The sequence below is a fragment of the Heliangelus exortis genome, chromosome 8 (assembly GCF_036169615.1).
Source record: "Heliangelus exortis chromosome 8, bHelExo1.hap1, whole genome shotgun sequence".
In the NCBI taxonomy this organism is placed as follows: Eukaryota; Metazoa; Chordata; class Aves; order Apodiformes; family Trochilidae; genus Heliangelus; species Heliangelus exortis.
The window spans coordinates 15,286,851-15,312,606 of record NC_092429.1 but is presented as its reverse complement, the minus strand read 5'-3'; the positions used below and the strand labels follow the sequence as shown (position 1 = coordinate 15,312,606).

Genomic DNA, 25,756 nt, shown 5'->3' with positions numbered 1-25,756 from the left:
TAAATGCCGTGTGTGTGTGGGTGTGTAGAGCTGCACCTGTACATATAATGACACACTCAAAGAATTCCACTAGGTTTTGTTGCAATCCCACTTTACAATGTTCTTGTACATTTTGTCCTGTATGTTCAGTGGCCTTATCCTTGCTGTTGAATCTTTCTCTGGACTGGGCTGGACTGCTTTGTGTAATTGTGTCTCTCCCTCATCCCAGGAAGAAAACCTCCTGCTTTGTCACTTCCTCACTGCTTTCATTCTAAAGACCAAATCACGGGAATCATCTGCCAGCACAACTTCTTAAAGTTGCTGGAACTGAACCTGGACACAGAAGGCAATTTGCACACACTCTGGGTCTGAGTCCTACCCTGGCACAGAAATACTGTACATTCTGGGATTGGTTTTGAAAGCCCTCTTTCAGGCAGTGAAAGGACACAAACCTAAAATCTCATGGTTTATGTGTAGTTTACAGCCTACTTAGTGTATTAAAGATACAATTACATCAGTCAAAGAGCACTGGGAACACAGACATTGTTCTCTGCATTTTTCAGAGGGGAAAGCTGAGCCATGATAGCCAAATAAACATCAAACATTAAGCTAAATTTTAGAACATCTCTACTTACCTAGATTTTCAGGCTGTGAAGTAATTTAAAGCTCCTTAAGACTGAACAATTGCCTGTCAGGATGGGTGGGCATCTCATCATTGGTGGTAACTTAGAGAGTAAAAGAGAAACCACAGAGAAAATTAAAATATTATTGCAATGCAAAAATGCTTTAAGGAGTAGACATTGACTTAGAAACATTTGAACTTTGTGTTGTAGGTCAGTCTCACCATAAAGACATGAAGCCTGTGTATCTGCACACATTTGAAGGAAACAGGAATAATAAGAAATATAAGTTACTCTTTACACTTTATAACCAGACTCAGCCTTTCCTGGTGGCAAATGTAGAATGAGAAAATACTGCCTAGTCTTTAGGGCGAGAGACTGTGAATAGAAAAACAGATCCCACTCTGATTTTTGCTCATAACTGGCTAGATTAGTCAATCATTCCATGCCTTAGTTAACACATCTATATTTCAGGTATTATCATAACTAAAAGTATTTCTGTTTACAAAAAAAGTGGTTTCCTCTTTGCCCAGCAGGATATTCTATTTCCCCTTCTCTTCTGATGCATGCTTTGGTGAAAGAGAGATTTGTTTTATGACATTTACTGTGTTTGTTGTTCTGACATCACAGAGTCAATGAGAACAAGTATTTATACTTCTATTATGCCTTCATTGAACTGAACAAGGTGTTCAACAGGACATTTTAATTATAATCCCACTTCTAACAGCGTGAGTAAAGGTGTTTAAAAAACACAATCAAGCATGAAATAGAACAGTAAACATGCCATTTCAATTACAAAATTATGTATAAGCACATCCTTGCACAGCTCAACATTTGAAGACTGTGAAAAATTCTAAAATCCTATCTGAAACCCTGAGAGGTTTTGTGCACAGGGTTGAGAGAGCCAAAATGATCTCTCCTTGCACTCTTTATACACTCATACTGAATTTCTTACTCTGGAGAGAACATCACAAAGTCCCAAGCTGATAATTTTTGTACAGATTTCCATGGAGGAAAAGTCACCATGAGCTTATTTTGTGTTGCAGTGTCATGTCAGACATTTGTTCTGTTTGGGGAGCTCTTTTTTACTTCCTGGCCCGAGGGTGCTAAAACTGAAAAACAAATGCACAGACTGACCCTTTGCTGTTATCCACCACCATCTACCTGTATGGGTACAAACTGCTCTCCACCAGGAATGAAGCAAACACTGCAGCCTGTGTGACACACCAGAAGCTCCTGAACATCTGTGGCCCCTCTGGGCACAGCAGAATATGGGGCTGGTCTACAAAGGGCTGTAAATCCCCCAGGCTGCCAAGTGAGGGGAATCAATCCCTCACTCAGCACAGCTATACTGTGGGTTTCACCAAGTCAGTCCCTGGTTCAAGGAACTGATGCAATACCTTTTTTTTACAGCAGACGCTCAGAGGAATGTATTGAACTCCAAAACTGCATCCTGTAAACAGCAGAGGAGCTGCCCTCCCGTTGCAGAGGGGCAGCTGAGATGGGAAGCTGGTGGTCAGGGGCAGGCTTGCCAGCTTTCTGCAGCCAGATGGGAATGTGGACACTGATAGGTGGGACTTTCCTCTGTCCTTCAGGAAATCTCCTTTCTCCTAAGCATTAACAGAATGCCTGCTCCAGCACTCTGGAAGCACAGATGAAAGAGGCAGTGGGGCCACAATACATTTGCAGCCCTAAATAATTGCCTGTTTGGCTGATGTGTAGAACCAGCCTTGATGGGTACGTGAGAAGAAGAAACTTTTTTCTGTACATAATATCACCGGACACTTCAGAAGCAGTTGGCAATGTGGTGAATATTCTTACCAAAGCACAGCCAAACTACCCCAGCCTGTCCTCTGCAGCTCTTGGCAGGATAGTTTCTCCACACAGCTCTAGAGAGAAGAAAATTGGAACAACTTGCATTTCTGCCATGAAGATTAAACTTCAACCAATGCTAGATGCATTAAGTTCCCAAAGACATCTGGAGATCATAATGTAAAATCTGGTGCTATCTCGTGATCTGAACAATTATCTTTTTCACAAACTGTACTGTTCTGTTTAATAGACTACAGGATTGTCCATGGTACTGAGCTGTCTTTTAGAAAATCTGACCTGGAAGTTACTTTGTTATTGTGGCTTGAAATTAATAGCTCTGTCAAGAATTTTCTGGCCACTTGGATGAACCTGTAAATACAGCAGATAATCAGGTGAAGTATATAAGAATCAGTTTATAACAATCTGCCAAACATGCATGTAAAAGCATTTTACTGACAAGAAACTATACTGGCATCTGTAGGTATTTAAAAGCACATACAGCATTAAAAGTTTGACTGCTGTCCTTTTTTTGAAATATAGTTTGTTACTCTCTCACCAGCCTTTCAGAGCTGAGGGAAAAACTCGGCATATTTTTTCCGTTTCTGGAAGAACCTGTCTTTCTCAAAATGCCAGAACACCTCATTAGTGGAAGCCTTGGTTAGCTTGTAGATAGCTGGCAGAGGTGTTTTGTTGTGCTTGTTTCCACTTCGTTTCCCTCCCCCCCCCCCCATGATGAGTTAGTAGAAGTAAAAGCATAGCTTTCATTGCCTTTAATGGGAACAGAATCTGCTTTTACTTCACAGCTATTTTCCATTCTTCTGGCACTACACAGAAACGCATGTGAGGTGAGATATGACAGTGAGGTGACTTGGTGGTGAGGGTTTCAAAAGCCAACACTAAATGCAGATAACATATTTTTTACTAGTTATATACATTAACAGGCCCTGACAGAAATGTAAGAGAAGCACTATATGGAGAAGTCATTAACTGAGATTTAAATTTGGGAAATACAGGAAATATGGGGAAACCTAAAATTTAAGGCCCACATTTAACATCTCTCTGCTTCAAGCAAATCAGCAAATGGACAAAGCTGTGAAGGTCATTTATACCAGACAAAATGAACATGAGACTTACCCGATTCCTGCAGCTTCTCTTTGAAGGTACCACTTTTGTTAGAAGAAAGCTGTTCTGGTTTTGCTGTATTTCAGAACTGCCAGAGATAGTTCAGATCCTCCACAGCTTCTGGATAAATCAGGTTCCAAACTCAAAAACTGAACAGATCCCCTGAAGGTTCTTCATGGGTTTCTCACCATCAGATATAATTCAGGGCATAAGTAGAATTTGGTATCATAGCCAGTTATTCCTGAATAGTTACGAGAGGTAATGATGCATGGGAAGGAAAACATCTCATTCAATGAAGACAACCTAATTTTCAAGGTCAGTTTTAGAAAGCCATATGTTTTTATCCTTACATTCAACACAAAGCAAGCACAGAGCTCAGCATTTGAAAGGTCAGATTTTAAATTGAAGCTGTTGTTTTAACATCTTCCTTTGCAATGAGAAGCAGAAACAACCTAGGCAAGGCAATCTTAGTCTGCCTCCCCGCTCCCTGTCTGACTTCCCTATGCCATTCGAGAGTGGGCTCAGGGCTGGTCTACCTGTGCCTGAATCCATTAGGTGTTTTTTCTCTTCCCCAGGTATGGATGTGCCCAGGTGACAAAGCCTGAGCAGCTGTGATCTCAGTTCACAGCTCCTGGGCACTGCTGAGCCCTGGAGCCCAAGTCACGATGTCTGCAGCCACCGGCCTGGATACCACACACTGATTTGGGGCTGGGCACATGGAGCACCATCCAAGCTCACGGATGGAGAGGGAGTGGAGAGCAGTGACAGCAGCTCATCAGCAGGCCCAAGGGTTGTGAAGACTTTGCAAGCACGAAGGCAAAAGTGAGTGAAAAAGAGGTAACTGAGAGAGATGATACCAGTGCTTTGCAGACTACAGCCACAACAGGAGCTGTAATCACAGGGAAAGCAGTGTCTGTCTGAAACAGTATTTCTGCTTTATTGTGTAAATACAGGAACAATGACTTCATGTCTCACACTTCAAGAGACATACAGTCAGGCTTGTTTTCTTCCATATCAGAGCTCTAAGAAATCCAAAATGTGTCTCTCTATTTCAGTTCTGGCTCGAGGTTAATCTCTAGAAACAAGTAATGCAACATTTCCATCTATCTTCTCTACTCTTTTGGTGGTTTTAATTATACTAATATGCTATGACAACTTAAACAAGACATCTCAGCTTCTGGCCTGCTATGTAATGGTTCAGCTGCTGCATGTGCTTCAACATATTTTGCTCAAACAGGCTGCTGTTGGAGAGAGGGGGGAGGCAGAATATTGTCCTTCTGTCACAAGAGGTTTCATTGCACTGATCATTGTATGTTTGACAGATTCTTTGTCAATGTCAAGTGTCTTTTATGGTTAAGCCCAGCAAAGCTAAAACAAAAGGTCGCCTAGATATTAGATATATAGTGACACTACTGAATTGACTTGGAGGCAGTAATTTTTTGTCAGCCTATGAAAGGAAAAATGGAGCTAATGGGAAAACAAAAGGAAGATACTGAGATACTGGCGTATCTTTTTAGCTATTTTTGTTTATGTCAGACATTATGATTGACATCTGGCCCAGAACACCCCTTCAACCATTGAGGCTGGTGTCATGAAACAGAACAAAGAGAAATTGCCAGCCAAGAAAACACCACTAGCTCAAAAAGCACTGCTTTTTGTTTATTTTCTTTTAAGTGTTTCATTTTCAGTAATCAGAATCATTACACAAAAGGAGTTCATTCACATGCACACCCCACTTACTCACTGGACTTCTAAGTTTCCTTCACGTTTGGTTTCTTCCTGCCTGCTTGAATGGCACCAGAGTGCTGGTTTGGTTGGATGACAATCTGTCATAACAGTGATGTTTGAGGTTAGTGAAAACTGACATGAAAAATACAATCCACTGGCCTTTAACTGAAAGAGCAGCTCTGGTTTTTGTGGAGTTGGCAGGCAGCATTTTTAAACCCCTTTCATGGTGAAGGCAGTTACAACATGTTTTTCTCTATACCAAGCATTTCCATCATAAAGTACATTATCTACGTTTGTTGTCATATAAGGATATTGCCTTTGAAAAGCAGTTTGCTGTTTCTTGTGTGGGTACTTCTCTTTTTGAAGTGCCCTAAAGGGGTTAAGGGAATTCTCTGGTCATTCTCCAGGGCCAGGCCAATTAGAAAGCTTTAAAATTTGTTTAAGAGTGATTTTTGGGAAGTATCAGTGACCAGAATAGGTCCTGCAGACAATCTACACAACACCAAGGAGTTTTTGTCACCAGCATTCTGCAAGTGCTACAACATTTTAGAGACCCATTCAAAACTATATATCAGCAGGAGGAAGTTATTCCTTGAATTTCTAACTTCAATTTGAAAGTATGATGCTGAACATAATAAGAAGACTTTTCACAAGCTGAGAGCAAGACAGTCCATCAGCCACTTCCCTCCATACAGTTATATCCTGAAATCATACCAGAACTTTTACCTTAACAAAAAGGTCTTAATCACTTTAAAAAATTCTAAGGAAGTTGGCCCTTGAATACATCACATGTGCTGGAGCTAAACATGCTTGTGCCTTTTAAATAGGATTCCTTTCAGTACTGGAGTACATTTTCCTGTAGAAGCACACACTTAACTCCCCTCAGCATTAACAGCAGATATGCTCACACATCGAGTGCAGAATTTCTCTCTCTTTGCACAGGGCTCTAAAAAGAACTTTGAAGAAATTGAGAAAAACAGAGAGAGCAGTATATTAATTTTAAGGAGATGAAAGCAGCACATGTCATTCCTAAATTTCATGGAAAATGCACTGTTAGTAACAAAGATGAGTAGAAAATTTCAAAATCATTTTGAGCAGCATTAAAATCAGTCTTCCCTGATTTTCTGTTTTCCCCTTCTTTTCAAAGCACATACATTAAACTCATTTTATGCTTATAATGTATATAATGATTCTAGACAACATAAGAAGGACACTGAGATTCTTCCTATTTCAACACATAAAGTGGCAAGACAATTTATGCAGCTTAAACCATTGCTAAAGAAGATGTATCAAAAATTGCCTGTGATCATTACAAATAACAGCCTGAAATGTTCACAAGAAGCTGTTTGCTTATCATATTTTCATTAAAACATCTTTTCACCTGCTTTGCTTTTCCCATGCCTGTAACCTGCATTGTAATCAGTCTTATTAACTGAGAACATAAATATGATTTATTATGGTCTGATAATGGAAGCTGCATGGACCAAGAGAAGGGATATATTGTCCTTTGATAAAATGGCTCTTTTCTCTCAAATAGAGCTCTATCATGAGAGCATGCAGAATGTAGTGAGTGATTATTTCCTGAGGGTGAATGATGGCAGAACCCTACAGAAAATCTTCTTGTTGGCCGTGACAGCCTCCGAGTGTCCCCAAATCTCACCGAGTTTGACAACCTGCAGACACTTTTGATGAACTGTATTCTTCTGTCAGAGACAGCCTGTCTGTGAGGAGAAAAGGGAGCCTTTATCGTCTGATCGGCTATTATTGTCTTGATCTTTTATAAGCAATCTCTAATGCACATGAATATAATATCCTTTCACACAAGTGCCAAACATAATAGAAACGTAGTTAAAGGACCCTTTTTCCAGTTATGTAAATGTCCTAATACCATAATTAGAATAGATGGTTTGTGAAGGATAGCAGTAAGGAAAGGGTAATCAAAATGTTTTAACATTATCTTTAAAACAGAAAGACAAAAATCTGCGGTAAATAGCATTTATGGCAGGTATGGGAAACCAGCTTGTGCTGAAGCTTTTACCCAAAAGAGAATAGTTTTGAGTGTAAAACTCATGTTATATTTTCATAAAACGTATAAATGGCAGCTGGTCTTGGGCCAAGAATGATTACTAGCAGATATGACTTAAAGAAAATGAGCATTCCACTCAAAATCCCTCCATGGCTGTTACAGAAACAACAAAGCGTTATTTTTATGTAGTGTATTTGGACAAAGGGGTGTTCAAGACCAACTAAAGTTTGCCAGCAAATATCTCTTTTATCTATGTCCAGAAGAACAAGCATAACAGAATCTTTTTCAATTAACAGCTGTACACATTAGCAAAACACCCGTCTTTCTCAGCTCAAGCAGTCTGGCTTATTTATCACAAAAAATGAAATGTTTTGGGGGAAGGTTTCCAAGATGCCCAGCAAAAGCATGACACTTGATTTTTCATTAACCTTTTGGCATCTGGAGCTGGGATATCCCAATATTAACTACTAATGGTCTTTTGCATTACCAGTTGGTGTTGAGAGAAGTCCCAGTTGTCAGAGTCTAAAGGTTAATCAGCAATTTCACACTGGTGATGTGGTCAGAGTTCACATGTTACTGTTGCTTAACAGGAGGAAGAAGAAAATAAAGTCATTAACAGCAAACTACGTTCCAACATTATTAAATCCCTTTTGTTTTGTTTGGGGTTTTTTTGTTGGACAATATTTCATGACACATTTGCGATATATTTTGACCTATTAGAAGACTTTTTGCAAACTTGTGATGGGAAGTCCAGGTCCAAATATGTGAAAAACTAGTTTGGTTTATTCTACTTTTCACAAGGAATTAAAAAAAAAAAAAAAAAAAAAAAAGTATTACCCAGGCCGGTGTGAAGGAAAAGTCTTCCAGGTCTTTTACTCATGAAGGTTTAAAAAAACCTTTTCAGATATGACTAAATCAGCCTGAAAGTTGTGTCCTGTCTTCCAGAGGTGAAGTCACCTGGATGCCCATTCATTCAGGGTGAATTTCATTGTGCAGATGCCATACCAGGGATAAAACACATCCAATAGGAAAAACCTGAGTGTAGACTTTTCCTTCCTGCACCCTTTTGCTTTGCTTGTAGAAAATAAGTAAATAGCAGCATTTCCTTAACAAATATGAACAGCAATAAAATTTCATGTGAAGTACTCCTATAAATAGACATGCTAGTACCTCAGCTGGTATAATTTGACCTGAAATAGTCCTATTATATTTTGACTTGTGGCCCAAGAGGTCTCCTACACCATAGGAAAACAAGATCTATTTTCCAAAAGAAAATTTTAAATATTCTGAAAACATTACAGCTTGGCATCTGCTACCAGTAACAATGTTCACACAAAATGACTCTCATCTGACCTGGCAATATCTGAAGTTGTCACCCATTGTTTATCTTTGGCCCTGACCAAAAGCCTTCTGATTTTATGATATGGACCAGGTCTGTTGTTTTATATTTTTTGAGACATCCTATCTTTTTCCAGTGGCTAAGACAAGTAAGTAGTGAATCTTGCTCTAAACAACATGCTTCATCCTGGATATTTTCTGCATCACATAGTTCCTTGTCTCTTTCTCCAGTTCCAAAAAAAGCCATTACTACAATCTTTCCTCTCTTGATTGCTTCAGTTTTAATGGGGAAAGGATTTTACCCTGAAGTGTTCTGAAAAAAATTATCATCTTTCCAAGTGCCCTATTACTTAGTCCACCAATTAGCTGACTATGGAACCTGAGTGTCCTTGTACATCTTCCCAGTCCCCATCTGTATACTTGGCTGCATATGTTTATGCAATTAGAAATGGTGAAAATCTAATAAAATTAGGACAAACCTGAGTGAGCCATAATTCTGTTTAATCTCTCAAACTGGATTGTTGAAAGCTTGCTGAATTTCCCAAACCTCTCTCAGGTGCCAATGAATGAGTCAATATCATACCAAAGATCTCACAGCATAGCAGACTTTAATTGTACTTCCAGAATCTCCTACACACCCTCAAATAATGAATCTAACGTCTCTAAACTAATGTCAGGGAAAAAAAAAACCAAAAAAACTGTTTTCTTTAGTTACCAGCATTGTATTTGGTGGCCCAGAATAGAAAAATGGACATTTGTATTGGGAAGGAGTGCCCTCTTTAAAGGCCTGTGCCTTCCTGCAGCAGTAATAAAGCAACTTCTACTTTCAAGGGAGGATCACTGACATCATCACATTGGGATTTGCTAAATCACCTAAGAAGTCACAAAAAACCCAACAAGATGGAAGAATGAAGATTTCTTTCATCTCAGTGTGATTTCTCTCCAGATTTTTCTTCTAAATGCCTATTTTACACTTCATTTTGTACTCCAGTGGTAACTGCTGGTTTGAGCAAAATCATCAGTCTGGAAGAATCCCAGAACACTCCATACCTGTGTCCTTTCATCACCCACCATTCAACAGAAGCCATGAAAGGAATAATGATTTTGGCTGAAATTAGGGAAAAATTTCTTTGAAAGGGAAAACAGAATTACTTTGGGTTGAAGCACAATAGAGCAATTAATAACTCTGTTCTTGGAAGAAGGACCCTAAGACCTTTAATCACAAGTTGTAAGGGATTTGGTTTTGCATCTAAACCAAACTATGTGTTTGTTGTAGCATTTGTTCTTGAGTTTAAGAAGTAGAGATTTGAGGGTTGTGGCCTTAGATCCATAGCTCAAAAAATAAAAAATGTTGTCTTCAGAGCAATCTGTTCCTTCTGTTCCTCTTCTTCCCTGATCTGTAACACACACCCCATCTTCCCCCAGGCAGTCATCATATTCCTCATAGATTCCATTGCCAAGTAAGTGCCTTGTTTAGTCTGCAAGATCTTATAGATGTTCAGCCAGGGCATGACCAGGCCAGAAAGAGGTCTCCCATAATCACACAACAGAGGCACTGCTCCCACTCATACACTTTGGGATGCTGAGAAGACAGAGCTGCAAGAGCTGCAAGAGATCACAAAAAGTCTGATACCAACATTTTTTGACTACTCTGTCATAGAAACCCTCCAGTGATGGAGACTTTATCACTACTCAAGTCAGTTATCCCAAAAGATAACTGTCCTTTCCTAAGTGACAAATGCAGTCTAACAGTGAGAGGGACTGATTGCTTTCTTACACATTATACACTTTGTTCTAATGCAAATTAAATATATTTATGCCTTTCACTTTGTTTCTTCTCCGTTTGTTTCTGTTACCTCTCCTTCACCATTCTTTTACTTCATCTTTCCTCCTACTACTTTACTATTTTTGTGTTAAGTCACTCCCTTTCTTTTTTGTCTTTTGAGCTTTTTATCATTGACAACTTTTTATTTCTTCTCTTCAGGTGCCAGCAGCCTTGCTACAGAGACCCCATCTCTTGTAATCTCTCCAGATGGGAGCCAAAAAGCTACATTTTCATTCATGGCATCAAAAGCACTTTCCTTAAACAATGAGAAATTATACAGATGTATTCAAATTCAGGTCGAAAGGTGCTGTTCTTGCACTGTGACTGAAAAAGTTTTTATTGCATTATTTTAGTGTACATCTAATACCTAAGTACAGTCATCTCCCTGCAGAATGCAGGATGCTTGGACTAACTGGTATTAGGGATGTCAAGATAAACTCCAAAATTCAGTGCAGCTCAAACACCAGTGCTTTTTAAAAACCTGTTTCAAAAAAAATGTTTCAACTTATTCTTTCATTTTTTTGACAGAAAATTATCTAAAAGGCAACTGCTCCTGCCATGGCAGGAAGCAGTATGATAAATAAAGGGGAGAATTAAAGAAAGCTTACGCCAGGCTTAAGAGTAGAAAACAAGTTTGTTTTCCAGCACATCTGTTTCATGGTGCATTGTTGCTGCAATGTAAATTTTTTGAAGGGCAGTATTTCCTGATCTCTTTCACCAAGATCTGTGCTTGAAAGAGCTGAGTGCAGTGCTATGACCCAAGATGATTGTGAGCATCTGATAAAGGAACTGTCTACATTAGCACTGAGGAACCACAGCAACAAGATCTCAGACTGAGACTTTCCATAGAAGATCTAAACATAAAGCAGAAAAACTAAACCTGGTCTCGGAAGGCAGAGGTTCTTTGTCCCTTGCATGATCTCTGACAATGTATTTCCTCTCTCCAAGCCTCAATTTTCCCCTGAAATAGGGACTGACAGCTTCCTGTCTTCTCTCCCTGGACTTGTGGCTTTTTTGGCTAGTAGCTGTTCCTGATTATGGGTAGCTCTGATGACTGAGCCTGACCTCCAGGAGGCCTCTGGACACTTCTGTATTATATTTGATAATAAAGCCTCTTGTCTTCTCCAATCAAGACAAAAAATGTAAGTCAGACCAGAGGAACCAGGCTCAGCACAAAATGGCAGCCTCATTGGAGAAAAGTCAGAGCCATTAGCTATTGACTACTATAGAAATACTGAAACTGCACCAGGGATTTCTTTTTTAAATTGCTATTTAGGGATTTAAATGAGATTTTTTTAAAAGAAAGAAAGACAGAATGTTTAGTCTACAATCACTCTTTGCTGCCAATACAGGCTATCATATAAATTACTTAGACACTTTTAAAAATACATTATTTACTCAATAACCCATAATGGGTCCAGAGCTCCTTTTACACACTATTATAGAAGTACATAATTGCTGAATTTTCAAATTGATATTTCTCCTAGGCAATAGTTTGTAATGGCTCCTTCAAAGCTCTTAGGCTTTTATCACATGGAGGCCTCAGCAGAAAATGTTTAGTTCACTGATCATTGACCTAATAGAGAGCAACAGCTCCTCTGGAACAACTATTGTCTGCTGGGGCAGATGATGTATGAATGACATTTTAAGAAATTCTTGGAAGTATGTGCTAGGGAAAAATTACTGTTCATGTACAAAGCAAATACTGCTGATGAGATCCTCAGAGTTCTTTTGTTTGGTTCTGCTTGGTTTAAATTTTAGTTTCTGTGTGAGCCCAAGAACAAAAGAGAACACTGGGGTTTGTGTATGAAATGAGAACTCAGTCTAGGACCCACTTGAATCAATGAGAGACATTTCTGTATTTTCAGAGGTAATTTAGCTCAATTAAAGATTGTCTGAAATGATAATGCAGATTTTCGTACATATTGCAATATAAGAAACTGAATTCTAAAATCAGAGAAGTGATGGTGCAGTGGGGCAAACCACATTTCTTAAAATGATACTGAACACAGAAAAACCCACAGGTCTATCCTGAGTGTCATCCAGTAAAGAAAGAGGCAACTTGACACATTTTCAGCAGTATTGCTATGAATCTCACAATTATTGAGTTGCTGTTCTCTACTTACATGTAGCTTTGAAGTTTGCTGCTTCCATTTCAGACACTAAAAAAAGGTTGATTCCTAAAACCTTAATGTAAGGAAACACATTTTCTCTTCCTCCAACCTTTGGGTAGTAAAGGCCAAGAAAGCAGTACTGCCAAGCAAATGTCAGCTGGGTCTTACTGCAGGTCCAGAGAGGATGGATGTGAGTTGTGGGCAGAGTCAAGCAGACACCTTGTGAAGGACACCTCCAGCTCTGAGCCTCAAGGGCAAAGGGGTTGGCTCTTGCTGGGTTGCACAGGTCCCTCACAGGATTGGGGTTGGTGGCAACAGGAAGTGGAGGTCACCAGAGGAGGCTATCAGACAGCCAGCTGGGAAGCTGGATGTGATCTTAAGAGTTTGTGCCATCAAACCAGACCAACCATCCCCAGCACAGCACTGGTTTGTATGCGATCTGACATGAGAAGTGCTCCCATGCTTTTTACCAAAGGATTTCTCCAGCCTGGTAAGGCTGCCTGGGACTCCTAATATTCTAGCATGATTAACAGGAAAAAATACAGTTGCTGGCAGTTCTAATAGTTCCTTCTGTTTGATGCATCTGATTGAAAAGAAACTGAAATCACAGACCAATATGCAACCAGGCTGCACCAGTTAGCCTCATCATGCAAATGAGGCACACTTGCAGGCAAACTTATTAGAGATCAAATAGTTTTAGGCACTGTGGATAATGAAGGCAGAGCACTTCTGTTGCAATAGTCAGAGCTGGAATTTAATCATGTTGTTGATATCTACTGCAGCAGCGAACAAACACAGAAGCAGCCACAAAAATCAAACCATTAGAATGAAAGGAAGACATAAACCAGACAAGTAACACTTTAAAAAGACTCAAACCAAAAAACAGTGGTTTCAAGAAGTAATAATCAACCAAGTTAGATCAGGAAAGACTTGGAGTCCTCCTTCATCTGAGCAGCTGGAAAGTGGAAGTTGCAAGAAGAAGCTGATGAGCTGTCACTGGCTGTTCCAAGAGAGGAAATGGCTCCTACCTATCTGATGGGGATGGACCTGCAAGGGGAAAAGGGAATACACTGCATAATGATGCTTGGAAAACAACCATGAGGTGAAAAATAGACCATGCTGGGAAGGAGCATCTCCTAGGAAAGAATTCAGAAAGAAAAAGAGAAACAGCCTCCTGGGGAGGAAGTTCTACAGAAATTATACAACTGACAAGCTGGTTTAGCAATCTGGTAGACTCTGAAAATCAACAAATTTTTCAGAGGCATTAGCCCCTTCTGTCTCAATAAGCCCCTCATCCACTTCCACCATCCTTTATGCAAATACCTGGGGAGACCCTGAGCAGACTCACAAAAATTTGCTTATTTTGAGGAGCAGACATGAGATCCAGCAGGTGAAAGCTGCAAAATGGAAAGATTCAGATTCTTTTTGGCAGTCAGAAATGGCTAAAAATACTGTTTGGCATTTCTTCTAGTACCAGTTGGTAGTAGAAGTGCTCCAAAGATGTCAACAGGAAGCCCTAGAGGTTAGAGAGAATGATGTAACCACATGTGACATAATGCTTGGTGTAGAGATTTCCTGGAATTGATTAGTGCCATTCATGATAACAGCAGCCAGCGAGAGTGTGAGGACTGGGTGAAGGCCCAGGCAGCATTCAGGCATTGGATATTTTTCTTTCCCTTTTAATGTAATGTCTGGTCTCATTGTTTCAATAACTGTGTGGTATTCCCATGCAGCTTTGTCTGGAAAGACTTTGAAGCAGCACACACAGCAGCAACACACAGCTGCTCCCACAAAAAGGGTCACAGAGACAACTGCAGAGGTGGAAGGACAACGAAGATTCCGGGGTCCTCCCTTCTCAGAATATCCTCCTCTTTATTCCTCTTTTCTTCCTTGAAGTAGAAGACACAGTCAGATGATCCTCATCACTATATTGTTTTATGCCTAGTGTATATGCCAAAGCTATGAAGTGCCATCTATATTTAACATGAGGCCTCTGATCTAGGTGAGTGGGTGGAAATTGGTATCAAGTGACGTGCATGCTTACAATGGTGCACAAACTCCATGGCACTCTTAAAACTTTTAATTGCATTTTAAAGTAATGTAACAAGGCAATGTTTAATGAGAACTTTGTTTAAAAAATTCTGACTTTACAAGCTAATTAAAGAGAAGGAAGGGTTACCACACTAGGGCAACAAATCCAGGCTGCTGAATGTCTACGCTGTGTGGTTCAGATTCAATTGCCAGCCTTGCAAATCTCCAGCCAGCCAGCATGAATGATTGGGCTTTTTTGACTGGCAAATAAATTGTTATTATCATCATGACTATGTTAATAGAAAAAGTAAAGGATAGGCAAGTCATTTTTTGCCAGGGCCGGGAAATTTTCACGACACTTTTTTGCAAAGCCATGTGGCTGGGTTAGATGAAACTGGAAGGCTCTCTGTTCATAGCATCTAACTTTAAACATTCTTCATGGAAACTTACACGGCACATAATTTACATATTCAATACCAGTGACAATTTACTTCTCCCATCTGAGCAAGGCTTTCAACTATGCCACTTGAACTAAATTAATAAACAGTAATTAGAGAATGTTGTGCGAGCGAGCTGTTGATGTTGAGAAGATTCTAATCAACACCTTCTTTTAAGGGCCAATTAAAGCTGAATGTATGCAATATAAACATCTTGTATTTAGACATGAACTGGCGAACAAGGTAAAAAATAAAAATCAGAACAATTACAGCAGGTTAGAGATGATCTAATGGAATGATGAATCTTTATTAATCATGAAAGCAGCAGAAATTTCTAAAACCACAGGCCACCTTCCATGGTGAAACACTAAAAACTTGTGCAAGTTGATTCTACGATAAACCATGCTTTTAATGACAGCTTTTCTCTGAAAGCAGCTCCACATCTGCCTTCAGTTTCCACTGCAATATTCACCTGTCTGTAAGACAACCCTACATCTAAAGGGAGTCCAGAGATGAACTAGAAAGAAGGCTTCCCTTGGGGGAGGCAGTAAAGGCAAAAGTGCCCATCCCATTAATGCTGCCTTGTAGCAGAGTGAGAGGCTCCCCAGCAGGTGATCTGAAGGAGGGTTTCCACAGCAAAGCCCCCACCAACTCTGCTGATGGGGATACCAACAAAAGGATGAGCCTGAGCAAGAAGTAAAGCTGCTCCAAATTGCCTCACATCTGTTCCTGGGGAAGAGCAGCTCAGAAGCAGAGCAGCTAATGATCTGGTACCAGTTGTCCACATGTACTCCTTAACCCTGCTGGAAACACAAGGTGGTTTATTCCTGAAAAGTGAATTTAAGATAACTCATGTTTCCAAAATTCCTGAAGGACAGAGGAAAGGCCATCTTTGATTTAAATAGAGATAATCCTTAGTGTACCAAAGGGAGCCTGCAGTAGCAACACAGACTTGTGTATCATTATTATGAACTGTCAGTAAGTTAAAAATAAGCATAACTTTTTCCAAACCACAGCTCACTTCTTCCTAAAGCACATCTAAAAAAAAAAAAATAATCATCTAAGCTGGTGCAATGAAGCACATGCAAAATTTGTCCTCCAAGTTACAAGTTACAAGAAGCTAATAAAGGTAAGAGAAACATCTGTTCCAATACTGCACCAGTATCATTTGGAGAAAATGACTGCAACACTTACGGCCATTTGGTATCCAGAAATACTACCACAGTAATAGGATGTTGTCACCTCAGGCTCTACTGAAATCTACAGGAATTTTACTTGTTTAAGAATTATAAGATTAGGCACATGATCAGTGTTTCTTCCTTTTGAAAATAAACATTTCCACTTATCAATTCTATAGCAGTGCGAGATCATTATCTTGTGACAGTATTTGGTTCCACTGGCATTATCTCCTAAGTAGCTATTTAAAAATATTTGTAAGAGGGTGGAGGCAGTAAGGGGACTTGTAAACTTGACAGGTCTGATATGTTCTTATGAACTCTGCTAATCCTGACACCTGAAAATATATTAGTAGGCCAAGATACTACATTAAAAAATGACAGAGCAAAAGCCTAGTGTCTTGAACTCTGGGAGTTCAGCATCCAGCAGAAGGGCTTTCACACCTCCCCACACCTGGATAGGAGAGGGGAGCAGGAGCAGGGAGGAGTGGGAAGGAGCATGCCAAATGGGAAATCAGCCCTGGGAAGTAGGGCCCCAGATGAAATTCTGACAATCTCTACATTGCAGTAGGTAGCATCATTACCTCAGGTATTTGGTGTAGGACTTCAGGGGAGTTCTGAAACACCAAACACAGAGAATGAGAAGATGCAGGTAATACAAAGGGAGAAGATCTAACAGTCTATGTGTTCAATGTCCACTGCACTCTATATATCCTGAGAGATTAGGGTGCTTCTAGGCACAAAATCATAACAGATTTCTCTGAGATGCTTCCTAATGTATGAGCAGGTCTGGCACTTCCGTCTGCGGCATGTTAAGAATTAGGAAGATGGGTATTCTGGTGTGCTGGACTTGTTTTTTCTCCCAGGAGTTTAGTCTAATTCTTAACAAACTCTTTGTAAATAAGAAATGAGGACACATGTATACATGACAGGTCATGTAGGAGGTACTCCAATGCACGCAGGAAGCAGCCCCTCAGCAACAGGATTCTTCTGACCTTCGGCAGAGCTAAGAACTATGATTTGCTTCTCTGTGTGGCTTTTAAACCTCAATTCAGTAAATGTGTTAGTGATTTGCAGGATGTTCTGAACAGTGGAAGGCAGCAAAGTAAATGTCTGAAGAATACTGATAGTAAGACACAGGATCTAAACTGTCATTTACACTCCAGCATCTGCAGTTTGATTCAATATGCAGCATGCAATATGAATTTTATTCTGCCCTAATGCAATTTCTAGGCCAGAATTTGCTTGCAATAACTGGGCTCTATTAGTTACTTCACAGCACATGAGGGTGCTGAGGAAAAAAATTGATGTAAGCAGGAAGGGAATGAGTCTACATTAATGTCCTCCATAGATTTTTGTTTTCCATTTAAAGTTTTCTCTTGCATAAAGTCACTTCTGTCCCTTTTTCACACTTCAAGACCAGTTGGTGAATAAATTAAATGAAGTTCCTCACTTGCCCTCAATACTTTTTAAATGCAAGCCAAACCTCTTGGCTTTTCATACCTGGACACCTAGTTTTTAAAAAATGCTATTGGATAATTTATCTCTCTTTCATAGGCTGATGCTTTGGCCTCTATGCACTCTGTGTGCTTTAAGGCTCATGCATAACTGCAACGGACCATTAGTCCAATTAAGTCTCCAGCAATTTCAATGGCTTATACAAGAGTAGATGGGGCACAATATGTAATTTCAGCTTTTTTGGTGAGGGTTTTCAATCCTTCTATGAACTAAATAATTTTATCAGTTTTTCTTTTTTTTTTTTTTTTTTTTGTTAAATTTGTCCCATTAAACTACAGAACTGGAACATATTCATGAATAGTTTCTTTCTGCTTTAACTCAAGGAGTTCCTGACATAACAAAAACTGGTAATTAACTGGCTCGAAGACTTTTACAATAGCCTCTTTAAATAAGTCCTAGTATGCAGCACTTGCAGCACTGACTCCCCAGCACTGATACCACTGCAATGCACTCTCTATTAAACAAGGTTTGCTGCTCTACCTCAGCATTCATTCTTGGCTGCTTTTTTCACTACCCTCCTTCTTGGAAACACCAACATCCTCCAAGATTTCTTTGTGTGGCAAAGACTAACCAGCTCCTCCACGGTGGGCCCCTGCTCTCAATCTGCTTAACTTTGTGCCACTTTATTAAACAATCTGGTATCAGAGAGTCACTGACCACCAGTCAGAAGGACTGAGTGGCAGATCCCTGGGCACAGCTCAGCCTCTCTTCCTCCCCAGTGTCAAGGGGCACACTGGTGCTTTTGGTGCTGATGGATTCTGGCAAATTTTGGCAGTCCCCCCTACCTGCCCCCTGCTCCACACCTGCTCATGGCAGAGAGGGGCTCTTCCTGGTAGAAGAATCAGACTTCATTTTTTCAGATTTTACTTGGCAGTGTGTGATCTGTAGCTGCTGCTGCATGTTGGCTCTAAGCATAGCTGGTTTTGCCTACTCATGCTTATCTCCCTTGGTTACAATACATTCTGTTTCTGTTAAAAAAACTATTCCGGTGTTTCTTAGGCTTCACCATACTTTTATTCTTCCTGCTAACTAGTCCAAGCCTTACTGTTGCAGTTCCTGATATTTTGCATCATTTGCAGCACCTAGCAATTTAATTTGTAAATTGCATGAAAACAAGTATTAATGTATATCTTCCCCTGGTGCTCCAGACAGATTGGTTCACTGTGGAACAATTACATGCATATGCGCTAGCCTATATTTCTTCTAAAATCAAATCATGGAAAGATGTCTCAGCCAAAACAAGCCATAAAGCTAGACAAGGCATGGAAAAAACATCCCCAAATATGTACTGCTTAAATTACATAACTATAAAAAATAAAGCAAAATTGAAAAGGGCAAAGGAAGCAAAATGTAAACACAAGCTTTTATATGCTCTGTGTAATATAGAGTGAATGTCATTTTGACATGCTGGTATCATGAGCTGCCAATATAGTTCAGAAAACAAAGGGATATCTCCAGAATTATGGCAATACTGCTTTCTTGCTTCAAGGCCAGTTTCAAGATCTACATCTGAGGTTGCCAGGTCTAACTGTCTACTTGGAGACTAAAGCAGGAGAAATAATTTCCTAAGTAATTCTATTCAAAGAGTCCAGAAAGACCATGAATCTTCAGAACCCCCTTTGGAAATGCAGCTCTTTTAGTGGGGGCTCACAACCACCCCACTTAGTGAAACGTGTGCCTCACTGCAGCTGAAAGCCCCCTAAAACCTGCTGCACTCAGGCCTTCAGTGGGACGTCAATGAGGCAATTGTAACACACTGCTAAGTTGATTTTGTGCCTTTGAAAAATCTCCTCCTTAACACAAATACTCCATCACTGTCAGCTGAACACATTTAACTTTTGAATTAATGTTATTTCCAAGAGGTCAGGCACGTGACAGAAACAACAGTCTTTTGCCAAGCTGTGTATTTCAGGTCTGCATCTGAATTTCCCCAGAGCCCAGTATTGTTTAAATACGAGTAACTGACTCTGGCTCATCACTAATGCAAAACTTCTGTTCCCTGGACTCCTTCAGGGCTGTGCTTGTGGCTTCATTCCCCACTCAGGCATGGGGAGACAGATCTACTTGGTGCCCTCTCCTGTGCTTAGCAGGTCAGAGGGACCTCACACCCAGCAGCAGTCATTTTTCCTTACATTTTGTCCCCATCCCAATGACTGCCAGGTGTTTCAGCAGAGGTTTAGATGATTAGCAGTATGGTTTGTGCCACAGCTGCCAGGATGTTCTGGGCACTGGGACAGGGGCACCTCCAGCACAGCTGCTGGTCTGCCTGGCACTCACAGGGTGGTGAAGAGAAGAAGAAGCCTCTGAGAAGAAGGACACTGCCTACCTATGTTCATGGCTGGGCTCTCACAGAAGAAAAAGAAACCAGACTCCACTCAAAATATTCTATATTGGAGTTGTACAAAATAGCAAATCAGGGTTCTGTACGATGTCATTTGGTGGTCATACAGATTAGGATGTCCAGACTATTTCATGCAGCACATGTGGAAGCACATGCTTGGTGTCTGGGCTCTGTCTTTGGTGGAAGGAAATAATGTGCCCATCCCAACACACCAATCCCTGTAACTCAGTTGGAGTAGGCTTTGGGACAGGTCTGACATGTGTGTGGTGCCACAGCCCACTCCCCATGACAAGTCACAGGTTTCTGTGGTACAGTCTCACAGTGAGCCTACTCTCACCGAATTAACTACTAACAATACCAAGCAATATTGCATAAACATTGACATTACTCTTCCCCACACAGTAAAGTTATAAAAGTGCTGCTCTGCCACTTTGAACTGCTGAGAGGATTTGGGGGGGCATGGTCCCCCTGTCCAGACCTACCTTCAGGGAGCAGTTTATGGCCAGTCTCCAGGGCTCTTATTATCTCTGTCTCTCAGCACAGGTGGGGTTCAGATCTTCTGTCAGTTAAATTTGATTTTCCAGCCTACTTTGTGATTCAGATAGTGGTTTGGTTCGTTTGGCTGGCACAGAGTATTTTCACCACACCCTTGTCTCTTCAGACAAACAGCCACTTTTCTCACCTCTGGCAGAGCTAAACCTAGTAAGTAAGAAGAAACGGTAGTTAAGGCATAATAAATAAAGCCACCCTGAAGAAATACCTACACAAAGCAAGATGAATGGGCATCATCTACCTGGGCAGTGTTGCTGCTAAACATGTGAGGATAAATCAGACATGTCAGGTGCACTAGGACACCTGACAAACAGGGAACAACGTTTCTTGAAAATGTAGTTTTATCTGTGCTTGTTTGGATCAAACACTTGTAATAGTTGTGGATTAATTTCCTTCCCATAGTCAAAACAATAAAAGCCAGGCACCATTTTATTAATTTCCAAACCAGCGTCAGATAAGCAGAATTGCATTTAAAAAAGTAAACACCCTGCCATAGAATTGGAGGATATATAAGCGTTTGGGGCTTTTTTTCCTGTGTCTATAAAAGGGGGAGGATTTTAGCGTTATGAATAGATTTAATTTTCTAAGTTGTGCTACAAAGTACTGATAAGGCAAAGGAAAGCAGCAGAGATTGAGGCAGAGCAGGAAGAAATACCACCCATATTAGGAGACAGCCACTTACTTAGTCTCTCCCATTTGAATAAAGATGCCATTGTTCAGCCAGAAGAATGCACATATTCACAGGCCCACACAGAATAGCCCAGTGTATCTAGAACTCCAGAAGTGTCCAAATTACAGCCCCAGGGCCAAAACTGCCCTTGAGTCTTTCTGAAGAATGACCCTCTGCTTAATTAATCAGTGCTTTAACTGTGAGTGATCCCAGGACACACTTTTCTCAGGCCTTTTTCTTAGCCCTGCTTGTTCAGAACAAACCTTTAAATGTTCTCTGGCTGATTTTTGACCATTTTTTTCCCCTTTCAAGATTATTATTTCCTGTTTTACTGTGAAAGCTCATTAGAAACGAAGACCAGCATGTAGATGATCTCAGTTTAGTTTACTTGGACAGGGAATGATTGACTCAGGATGGAGAGACACTGGCTCCTTTTCAAGGCCTAGCAAAAAAGATTAAGTCTGCAGACTCCCAGAATATTGCTACTGCAATTTTCTTTCCATATACTAAGGAAGAATTATAGCAAGGCTGATGAGTTTGTACTTGCCATTCTGTTACTCATATTTGATCTCATTGCCATAACTCCAGCTGTTGTGCATGGGATCCTTACCAAGATCTCTTTCCCATTTACTCTGCAGATGACAAGTTTGAGTTTACAGCACCAAGAACTCCTTCCGGCTGTCACAGTCCAGGTTGTCTGAATCCTCATAAAGCTTTTTCTGTCTGGAATAGAACTGAGAATCAATGGCAACTGGAAATGTTAGGACAATGGGAAACATTGTGCAAAATTTCTCTCCAAATTGGACTCCACCTTGTCTACCTAGCTTTGATGATAAAATTCTTCTTATCCTAATTGGAGTCAAAGTTTAACAGGAAAAGTCAAAGGTTTTGCTTAAAATGAAAATAGCAGCTTTTCTTTTTTTTTTTTCAGGGAATTTTTCACTGCAAACCAAATGAATTTTGGCCATCTTTACAAACTCATTAACAATACACACAAACTAAAAAAAATGTCAAAGTTTTAAACAAGCAAGAATTTTTTTTAAAGCTATAATGATAATATAATCTGCAGCTAGGGAAGCTGGAGTCATACTGTTTGATAGGCCCTATCTTATGATATCCAATATTAAGCTAAGTACAATGATATGACCGGATGGCCTAACTAAATTTAGTAGTCTGGTGAATTGCCACTCTACTAAATTTAGGCAGCCCATTATGGGCATTAGATATCTACAGTCCAAATGATAAAATCTGTCCTGTTTTTTTAGGCTCCCAGTGAATACACAATATACTACAGTGCACGGTTAAGAAATAAGCAAATTTGAAAGGGAGACCAGGGGAAGAGGGTACCAGGACCCTAAGGAACACAAAAGGAGTTGAGGTATGCAAGTCACATCCTTGCACTCAACACTACCACAGCAGCAGGCAAAGTTGCCTGTGTACTCCCCCAGACAGGTGCCCTGAAGGGAGGAGTGCTTTATATGTGCATTAATCCTCCCCACTGTAAAGCTGCCACTTTGTGTTGGAGCCATGTGAAGAAGAGTGGTTACAAGGGGGAGCTTGGCTCTCTGAGCCTTGCTGCTTTTAAAAAACATGTGTCAGGTGCATTTTCATACCATTCCTTCTGGGCTTTGTAATCCTGATGGCAAATGGCAGCATAGTTCTACATAGATTTCCATGCATCTGTGAACCAGCTTTAAAGCTATGAAAACTGCTAAGTCACTTTTCTCAAAACTGTATTTGAAATGTTACTTACACAGTTCTTGCTGTTTAAGGGGATTTTTGTTTCTCAGTCCATGTGTGCTGTGACCTCTCTACTGGTGTGAAACCATGTAGGAAACATTATTTTTTTTTTTTTTAATGTGAAATTTCGTAGGGTTGGAAGCTTTTATAAATTCTGGTATTAAAGAGTAAGGAAGGAGAGTCATTGGACATGAAAAGGGAAGCACCACAACATTATTCCTGTACCCTTAAAAAGAGCTGTAGCCTTCTGCCCTCATACAAGAAGCAATAGGTGCCCCAGCAACTCAGTGATACGTCTTGATTGCAGACAAGAAACAGTGTCCTTGTCCTCACTTCAGTTCCCAGTACTGCAATGGAGACAGAGCCCTGATGTTCATCAGATTCTGCAGATGTAGTTTTATACTGGAGGTTTAATATCATAAACTCTAAATTAGTTTTGATTTCCTGCCTATAACAGACAAATCTAACCTGTGTAAAGCCCTGTATGCATCATTCTCTGCAAGAAGCAATGTTATGGATCATAGCAGGGTATATATGTTCAACAGAGTATCAAAAAGTATCAAAAATAATCTGTATAGAACCTCCCCATTTTCACGGCCCCTTGCACCCAAAGGAAACAAATACCTCCTTGCAAAAGCACTTTGTCCTTTAGGCAAGGGGAGGGCCTTCTAAAATAATAATGAAGAAACAGATGTGAAAGTAAGATAATTACAGCTATTACCTGTACATAGTATATCCATATAGACTTCGTGTTTAGAAATAGGGGAAAGAAGGATGGAGTCTCAAAATTCAGAGCATTTTTGCATGTAATTTGCCTTTGCAGGATTTTAAAATCTGAGTTTGCAATAAATGGTTGTGGGAAAAGTGATCCCCCTAGGTACCCTTCTCATTACCTTGGGACACTGGCCATTTTCACCCCAGTTGCATGTGGAGGTTGTGTAGGTCTCAGACACAGAGTTCTATCAGAGGTATGGGAAAGCACCAGCCCACCCCACCTCAGAGGGCCTGCTGTAAAGGAAACCTATTAGACACCAGAGAATCCAACCACAGCATCTAAACACAGTAGGAATCAGGGTGTCCTAGTTCTGCTGCTCACACAGTAACTTGTTTTCCTTTTTATAATTATGTCTTAATCATTCTTTATGCTGAAATAACATATTTACAACGAGACTCTATTTTAATTTTTGTCTTCAGATCACTTTCTGCGTGGCCTCATACTGCCATTTCCAACCCAAATGACACCCTTCCTATCAAAGCAAATTTGGATTTCTCTTCTCAGACACAAGTTTGCAAGGTATTTTTGTCAAATGATTTACTCAAATTCAGATGTTACAAATAGACTTGCTGGTATTAAGAGGCAGAGCAGCAACTCTGGATCTGACCCAACATGTATTGGGTTTCTCATTCCTGTATTTTAAAACTGCAACAAAACCTCATTTGTGTAGCATGGCTTCACAACCCAACAGAGCTTGCCTGCTCACTCCAGTTGTGCTTCTCACTTTTAGCACAAATGAATACTTACTGGCCAGGAACCACTAGTAGCATTTTTCCAAGTATCATTAGCTTTTCTGTGGCTGTTGCTTTTTCTTTTCTGATATAACTTCTCCCCCATCTGCCATGATTTTTCCAAAATACTTGTAAATATTTGGAAAAATGCATTAGTTTCACATTGCTCCTGAGACAAGTTTCATCTAGACTTTCTCATTTACATATATTCATGTTTTACAAGTTTTCTCCCCCTCGCTTTTTAATGAAACACCTAATTTCAAAAGGCTTCTACTTAATTGTCAGTCCTTATTATTTTTGTTAAAGACTGACTTTTTTCCAGAAAAAAAAAAAAAAAAAAGCAGTTCTATTTCTCATCCATTTTAAAATCATAATTAACTTCATCTCCTTCCTCATTTGCTAATGGGTCTATTTTCTCTCCAGTATTTCCTTTTCCCCTGATACATTCATAAGGTCTCTCTTGTTTCTCTTATGGCCTTTGGCTAACTTTTTTTAACTCATTCTGCCTTAAGCTGGGGAAAGGGAAATGTTCACAACACAGTGCTTAGAACTTCCCCAGCATTTTATATTTTCAAAGTCTTTTGCAGACATCAACTCATTAATTTACATAACATGCCAGTGAGGTAGAGGAGTATTATTAACAGCTTCATTTTGATGAGGAAAGTAAAGGGGAGGTCCTGAATAATCAATGTTGACTGCAAAGAGGCTACTCCAAGGGCCAAAAAACCACGTCCATGTGCTCAGGGAAGGAGACAACTAAGCCTGATCGTGAGCACAGCAGCAGCAGCGAAGCTGGAAAGCTGAGCTCAGGGAAGGGAGTGCCAAATCTCTTTTTCAGCTGTCTTTATTTCAGTTTATTTTTTAGGTGAAGACTCCAGAGAGGTTATGAACCTAGTTTTTCTGTTCAGTTCTGCTGGTCAGATGTTCCTACGTTATATTATTACATCTGGTCAAAAATACTGTGGGACAAAGCAGAGAAATTGTTTGCCTTGAGGATATTTTAAAAATCTGTTGTCCCTTTATACAAGGATCTGACAAACAACTTTACTCTTTGATAGCCATCACTCTTAGAAAAATAAATTAATCATATATTTAAGGTGTTTGAACTAAGACTTCACTAGCACCATTTACACAGGGATATAACAAGGATGTATATTCTCATGCAAATATACTTGCCCGGGCTTCTTGCACTTTTCTTTCATTTTGCTGTACCAACACAGCA

The 25,756-nt window shown here is 40.0% G+C and overlaps 1 long non-coding RNA gene across 3 annotated transcripts; it reads right to left on the bottom strand.

Annotated features, from left to right (window-relative positions):
• Window positions 1–614: 614 nt before the first annotated feature.
• On the bottom strand, window positions 615–20,766 carry LOC139799117 (uncharacterized). Of its 3 annotated transcripts, XR_011727097.1 has the most exons (5): window positions 20,549–20,766; window positions 10,818–15,832; window positions 7,775–7,869; window positions 2,421–6,982; window positions 615–704 (listed from the first exon to the last, which is right to left on the bottom strand). It is a non-coding gene; the product is annotated as an uncharacterized lncRNA (long non-coding RNA). The 3 variants fall into 3 exon arrangements; XR_011727096.1 differs by having other exon boundaries at window positions 2,421–7,869; XR_011727098.1 differs by having other exon boundaries at window positions 2,421–7,869; window positions 10,818–14,453.
• Window positions 20,767–25,756: the final 4,990 nt, after the last annotated feature.